This window comes from Sinocyclocheilus anshuiensis, unplaced genomic scaffold, assembly GCF_001515605.1.
Source record: "Sinocyclocheilus anshuiensis isolate Anshui unplaced genomic scaffold, SAMN03320099.WGS_v1.1 scaffold1089, whole genome shotgun sequence".
NCBI lineage: Eukaryota > Metazoa > Chordata > Actinopteri > Cypriniformes > Cyprinidae > Sinocyclocheilus > Sinocyclocheilus anshuiensis.
In genome coordinates, this window is record NW_015555709.1 from 953,918 (window position 1) to 961,657 (window position 7,740).

A 7,740-nucleotide genomic window follows, 5' to 3' on the forward strand; every position below is an offset into this window, starting at 1 on the left:
CCTGGACTTTTTGGGTTTTGTTTGGGCGTCTGGAGCCGCCCTTAGAGGGGGGGATATGTAATGTGGTGTTTGGGTTTTGTTTCATGTTCATGTTTTCATGTCTTTTATTTTGTAATTGTTTCACCCTGTTATTGTCATGCTTCCCTTGTATCTCTGCCTTGTGTATGTGTCATGTTCTGATTGGTAGTCTTAGTCATGTGTCTTGTTACCCATTGGTTTGTTCATGTCATGTGACCCTCCTTGTCTGCTATAAGTAGCCTTCATGTTCCCATTGTGCCCTGGTCGTGTATTGAAGTTGTAACCCGCTGTCGGTGAGTCTAGTCTGTTTGTGCCTCGTCAGATCTGTTCATGCCTAGTCAAGTCTGTTCATGCCTCGTCAAGTCAAGTCAAGTCTGTGTATCTTGTTTGGATTATGTTTGGATGTTTGGATCACTGTAAATAAAACTGCACTTGGGTTCTCACTACGCTCGCCTTCAGTGGACTGGTTTGTTACAAATATCTAGCAACAACGGTATCATAAAAAGTATCATCACATTTTTAAACCTTGAAACCTTGAAATTAGATAATATATTAATAGAGTATAAATTAAATTAAATTAAAAAATAATTTATTAAATGAAATAATAATTTATTAAATTGTGATTGAATTTTATAATGCAGTTTAGAAAATAATTAAAATAAATACTTTTTTTAACCTAAAATTCTATGGTCAAAATGTGTTTGTATCAACTGTAGACATTAAAGAACAGCAATTTGCCATGGCAAAGCCTAGCAACCACATGGTAGCACATTAAAGATGCTGCCTTTTAAGGTAGTTGTCTATGTGGATTGTATATTACTACGGTTTGGGACACAGCCAGTGAATCTGATTATCTCAGATTTGACTGAGACGTGTGAATTAAGCAAGTATAGCAACTCTTTAGGAAATAAAATTTACAAAAAAAAAACGCTGACTAAGCAAACCTCTCGGATAAAGCTATTAAGGAACAAAGAGCCCAAGATAGGACAATTACATTTTAAGGAGCCACTTGGGGACAAAAATCTTGCAGATAAGTTTGAAAAACTCTGGAGGAACATGACATGCCCTTCCCTCGTTTTCTCTTGTCTTTTCAGACAGTACATTCCGTCTGACAGCCCACAGACTGGCCCCCAATTGTGCTCCTTATCAGTGAGTCACGGTTTTCGATTTCTTTACTGCCACAGAGGAACTGTTACCAAAGAGCCAAAAAGAGAGAAAGCGAGAGAGAGTCCAAACACTAAAAGTCAAAAAGTGAATAACTGCACACGCTGACCTCTCCTGCTCCTGAGTGCGATAAATGTCTTTGCCTCGGTGCTTTTCATCCATCAAAGTTTATATAAAAAAAAAGCTGGAATCTGTAGCAGCTGTACTGTACATTGTGGTTTGCCACTCTAACTTACATATATAATACTGACTTTCTAAAATATATTATAGTTTTTAAAAAATTACATTCACTGTGCACGTCACTCTAGATGCAACCATTACTTTCTGAGAAAAAGATGTCTTAATACATTTATGTAATACTGTGTGATGTGTAAATTTAGCATGTGACCCCTGTCAGATTTTTGATGCCACTTCTTTCAATGCTTTTGTTCGACCGTGTGCAGAAATTCTGGTCTCTGCCACTCACTGCTAAAAATACTGCATTATCCAGTCACCGAAGACAAGCATGTGATATTGTTAGCACACAATGGCAAATAAAAACAAACGATTTCAAACCAAACTGACAAGCCAGAGCAAAATCAAGTATTGGGCTTAATAAATTACGCTTGACAAATCACTAATCACATGCAATGAGCAACGATAAATGCTCGAATTTCTTTCTATGACAGATAAAATGGAAACTAAGTTATTGCAGGGTTTGTGAGAAACATTTGTTTCTCATCTCATGAGAAAAAATATACACTACCATTCAAAAAGTTTGGGTTCAGTATGGTTTATGTTTTTGAAAGTCTCCTTGTTCAGCAAGACTGTTTTTTGATCAAAAATGCAGTAAAAACTATAATATTGTGAAATATCTTTACAATTTAAAATAACTTTTCTATTTTAATATATTTTGTTAAAAAAATTTACTTATTGCTGTGAGGGCAAAGCTAAATCATTATTAATATAAATTGTTACTGCAGGGTTCAGTGTCACATCGTCATGTGTGGAAACAATTTTTTTCAAGATTGTTTGATAAATATAAAATGCAAAAGAAAGCATTTATTTGCAATATAATTCTTTGTAACATTATAAACACCTTTACTGTCACTTTTGCTCAATTTCATTTTCCTTACAGAACAAAATTATTAATTTCTTTTAATCCCAAACATTTGAAAGTAGTGTATTATCAACCAAAAGATCTTTATATTGACTTTCAAGAAGACATTTTTATTTCTAAAAAGATAACTGGATGCTTAACCATGCAAACACAGACACACACATATGCAAAAGAGGCGAGAGATGAAGATTTACTTCATTGATGACGTGATTCAAAAGCATCATGCTATTTTGAAACTCTTAGTACTGAATAGCATACTTACTTGATTACCTCAACACAAGCTCTGATGAAGCGGAGCGATGTTATGGAACACTCACTGAACATGACGGGAGGACATCAGGCTGACAGAGGTGAGGGTACCATGTCTCATCTGCGTCTGGAACAGCGAGACAGTGACAGCAACAGACACAATATAATTAGAGGCATTGATATAGCTGTGGCATTCAGAAAGCGCCTGCGGATCAGCGTCGCGAACTCATCAGGACTGAGCAGCTAGTGGTTTAGAAGATGACAAGATCATGTCCAGTCATGTGTAAAATAAGTTACTGCTAAGCAGCTATGAACTACACTGATGCTTAAGGCCAATCCTGACTCATGGAAACAGATTAGATTTCTAGAAAATTAACAAATGTTTGAAAACATCAAAAGATTACTTCTGACATGACATTGGCATGAGGTCGAAAATAACCAGTATGAAGCAGTGATTATAGATACTGTAGATAGAATTATAGACAGAATGAAACAATGCTTGATGGAATGACAGAATGATAGAATGACAGAACGACAGACAGACAGAGACGGATGGATGAATGGATAGATAGATATTATTAATCACCTCTTTACATACATATACAAGATGGGTTTATTATTTATGCAATTATTTTGCTTAACAATATATTAAGTATACAATACATTAAGTAACTGTACCTCTAGTTAGCAGGTGCACAAGTGCACCTTTTGTTTAAGAGAGATTTTGACCTGACTAATGTACAGCAGTATTGTACACCTCTTTGAATTAAATGGTGGATGAAAACACTGAAAGAAAGTGCTAAAATTCTTTATGGTTGCAATACAGATTTTATGTGGCTCCAAAGAGCAATGAATCCCATTCTGAATTGCAGAGATGGGATCTGCAAGCTGTCAGCTGGAGAACGTACATGAGGCAGGAGGCCTCAGGCGACTTCATGGATGAGAGAGAGGAAGCTCAGGGAATTACAGATCCGAGTGCAGGACTGCAAAAATCAGCTATTATTGCCTTTCTTAGAGTAGCTTGATATACTATGGCCTACAAGTTTTAGTTTGTTACTTTTCAAACACTGTTCTTTCAGGGCACTTTCACACTAGAGCAGGGGTCTCAAACTCAAACAACACGGGGACCACAAGCACAGTGATTTTGTCCATCAGGGGCCAGTTGAACAGTTACAACGAATACAAGTGTTTTTTACAACCATATACTGTATAAAACTATTGGCTCAGTTAGACAGTTATCTATTGCAACACCTCAGCAGCAGATAGATAGCAGATAGCCTTCTTCTTCTGTGTTGCTAAAGTGCCAAAACAAACAGATGCGCTACTACTCACAACACTCAAGTCGATACAAACACACTGTGGTTTATGCTGGTCAGATAGTGAAATGAAACTTAGATTTGAAGTATAGTCTATAAGCGTGAGAGAAATACTGAAAGAAACAGCAACAGATTCAAAACCGCACACATTGTGAATACAAACCACATGTATATTCTGCTGTCATAATGACAAAATGTGAACAGAAAATATACTGACATGGTAATCTATCAATTTTGTGAACTGTGCAGAGAGACTGCTGTCAACCACACACTTTTCTCAAATCCAATCCGAACTGAAATGCATATCAATCAAAATGGAGCAAGCTGTGGAGAAATTAGCCCATTAGGTCTTGATTCGTCTGGCTTTGTCTTTTTATTCTTCTTTAAAAGGTTAAGAATGTAATGTCTGTGCCACTAGCATCATCAAATGCAATTGCAAACATAATGACTGATTTCAAACAGGTTACCCCTAAACTCATGCCAACGGTTGAGAAAATTTGCTACAGTACTTTATGCCAGGATGGTCGAGAAAGAATTTTAACACTGAAGAAATAACACTTTCATTAAAAAGTTTAGGTTTGTTAAGATTTTATGTTTTAGAAATAAGTTTTTTTTTATTATTATAAAAAAAATGCAGTAAAAACACTAATGATCTGAAAAAAAAATCTCTGTTTTATATATTTTAAAATGCAATTTATTCCTGTGATGGCAACGCTGATTTTTTTTTAGTAGTGATCCTTCAGAAATCATTCTAATATGCTGATTTGGTGCTCAAGAAACACTTATTATTATTATCAATTTAGAAACAGCATTTATTTGAAACAGAAATCTTTTGTGACATTATTAATGTCTTTACTCTGACTTTTAAATGTCAAATGTTAAATGTCTTTGCAGGATAAATGGATTAATTTCCTTTAAAAAAAATACAAATGGGGTAATCTACTCTACATCATACTTATATATACAAAAACTGGAATTATAACATATTGTCTTAACAGTGATTAACATCCTACTGACAGTTTGCAACAATTATTTGCAACCAATTTAAATATGATTAAACCTGTCTCTTGATTTACAATTTTGACTGTAAATGTTAAAATATGCAAACATTTATAGACTAAATACATTTCAAGTAAAGACTATTTTAGCATTAACTTTAAATTCTGATTGTCACTGATGACAGGAGAGGTGCTTGTGGTGGCATTTTTTAAAGAGCTCACTTCATTTTCCAATTTGCATTGCTTAATGAACTATCCACTTGAAATGATGTTGTGATTGACTCGGCTGAGCTCAAGAGGAAGAGCGGAAGAGAACAAGTGAGCGAGCAAGAGAGAGAGAGACAGAGAAAATAAATGAGAAAATCGCTCCAAACACTCTAAACTAGCTAACTGATATTTGGAAAGAATGGGTGAGTTCAAGTCATAAGCATGTAGGTGGGCATTTACGTTCCTTTTTTATCATCAGTGTGTGTTGGAAAATCATGAAGCTGTCACTTTGATAACTTCCAAAGAGAAATAAACATACATCCTGATGCTTCCTCTGCATCATTGAACCTGATTAAATAATCACAGTCCAACAGACACCAGACAATCAACACAGTTCTGACAGGAGCCAATGATCCAGGCCACATAAATTACACACCCAAAGGGATGTTTTCGGGACACACCATTGAGCAATTCAATGGGATTTCGGAACACTTTCTGATGAGCTACCAAATTTTGGGATGGGAGGGGAAAGACCTATATCTGTGTAAGTAGGGTTGTGATTCCCTATATTCCATTAGCATACTCCATAAATAGCTTTCTCCCTGTGTGTCTGAGTGTCATCAACCTGATCTAGGACATTTATCACGGAAGGAGAGACACATTTGTAAAGTCACATCTTAGTAGGCTGACCTCCAGACTGTTGTAGCAAAATTCCCAAATAGCCAGAAGGTCAATGCACTGCGGTCAATGTCAAAAGCTGCTTGACTGTCCTTCAGACACCACAAGGTCACAGGCAACTAATGAGGAAGTAACTAAAAGTAGTATGAATTTAATTGCATTTTTCATTTGGAAAATTGCAGTTTCCAAAATAGTGCGGCTTTTCCAGTAACAGTGACAGTTGGGAAAACTTTATTTTTAATGATTCAGTTAATTCTGAATGTTCATTCAATTAATCGATTAAAAAAAAAAAGATTAATTGATTCATATTATTTATCGAAAAAATATTAAGTTGATGCTTGATACTATTCTTTTCTCAGTTACATACAGTAACCTTGTTTTCAGGTGTAATAGTTGCATTTAATGTAAATGTATAGGTTAAAATACAATTATGTTATTCTCATTGAGTTTCTCACTGTTTTTGCACCAAATAAATGCTGTTCTGCGTTTAAAAAAATGGTTTAGGGTTTACATTGAAACAAATTTCACCCAGAAACAGTAAACTTCTAGTAAATTTCGCAAACATTAAAAAAAAAATTAAAAATTAAAAAAAAAAGGGAGAGAGAGAAGCAGGCAAGTAACACACTGGATTAAGCATGGAATTTTGAAGTACAAAGACTGAAATAGTATTTTCTTAATAATCTTTTTTTATTTTTTTTTTATTTTTACAGTGTATATTGCCAAGATATTTTTTATAGTGTATATGATTTTTCACAAGGTATTTTAATATATATCACTTAAATACTTTTTTTACAGTAAACTGAGAAATATGTGATATACACTATAAAAATACACTGTAAAAAACTGTAAGTGATATAAACTGTAAAAACAAAATGCACTGTAGAAAATTACAATGTAAAAAAGCGATATTACGAAAAAAAAAACTTTTGAAACAATATACACTGTAAAAAACTATGCTGTACTGCAAAAAAAATTGATATTACTAAAAAAATATAAAATATTTTAAAAATTAAAAACTGTAAAAACAACAAGTTATATACTGCACGCTGTAAAAAAATTACACACAAAAAAAGTGATATTACTACAAAACACGCTGTAAAAAACTATTTAAGTGATATACACTGTAAAGAATTGCCTTAGGTTTTCACTCTACAAGCTGCTGATAATAGCAGCTTCACCAACAAAATTATTTTAAAATAACCTTAAAAAGATGCTCCGCTTGCCTTTACACTTTCAACAAGTGGCTATTTAATGGAAAACAGCGTTCCACACAGGTGATCCGGCAACTGAGGTGATGAAATACATGCTGGTTAAACACGGCACCTTAAAACGGAGCATGTGACATTTAAAAGCTATTTACAGAGACAGTAGAATTTATCTATTATTAACGTATAACCTACTGAATTATTAACAATACCATGAGGGAATTGTTTATGCTTTGTAATGTGTAAACCTCTACCACTGAATTGATGAATAAATCACATTTGTTCTTGCAGGAGTGTGTGGGCATGCTGGGACTGGCAATTACGCCAAAACAAGGGTATTAAAAAACAAACATAATTACTCACAGTCTTCGGCAGTGCTGCGAACAGGCATTTTCCTTACCTGCGGAGACGTCACAATACAACCACACACCCACAGCTGCGATTAATTCACCCTAATTCACAAGCTAATTAAATTTGTCAGAACCGAGTGCACTTTTTCACTTTTTTGCGGCTTCAAATTCAGCAAAACAAACCTGAGATGTCTCTCAGTTATGTGTATAAAACAAAAAATAAAAAATGCATAAATTCATACGAGAGGTCAAAGTCGGTAATAACCTGTGCAAATGGCAAATCTTCCACAGATGGTTAAATTTGCATGCATTCACACATTTCTCATGAAGCACCAGCTCCCAAACCTTCAGCTATATAAGCGGGTCAAACGGGACACTGTCCTCCTTTCATTGAGGTTAATAATTTAGAAAGCAATTAGACAGGGAAGTGAGACAGTTTCATGTACTGGCGGGGGG

General features: G+C 34.8%; 1 long non-coding RNA gene across 1 annotated transcript in view; it reads right to left on the bottom strand.

The window, feature by feature from the left end:
• Positions 1 to 7,341, bottom strand: part of LOC107671844 (uncharacterized) — an 8,386-nt gene extending 1,045 nt beyond the window's left edge. The window contains exons 1-2 of the long non-coding RNA XR_001632257.1: positions 7,298 to 7,341; positions 2,544 to 2,657 (exon numbers count right to left, since the gene is read on the bottom strand). This is a non-coding gene — a long non-coding RNA (uncharacterized LOC107671844). The remainder of the gene's footprint in view (positions 1 to 2,543; positions 2,658 to 7,297) is intronic.
• Positions 7,342 to 7,740: the final 399 nt, after the last annotated feature.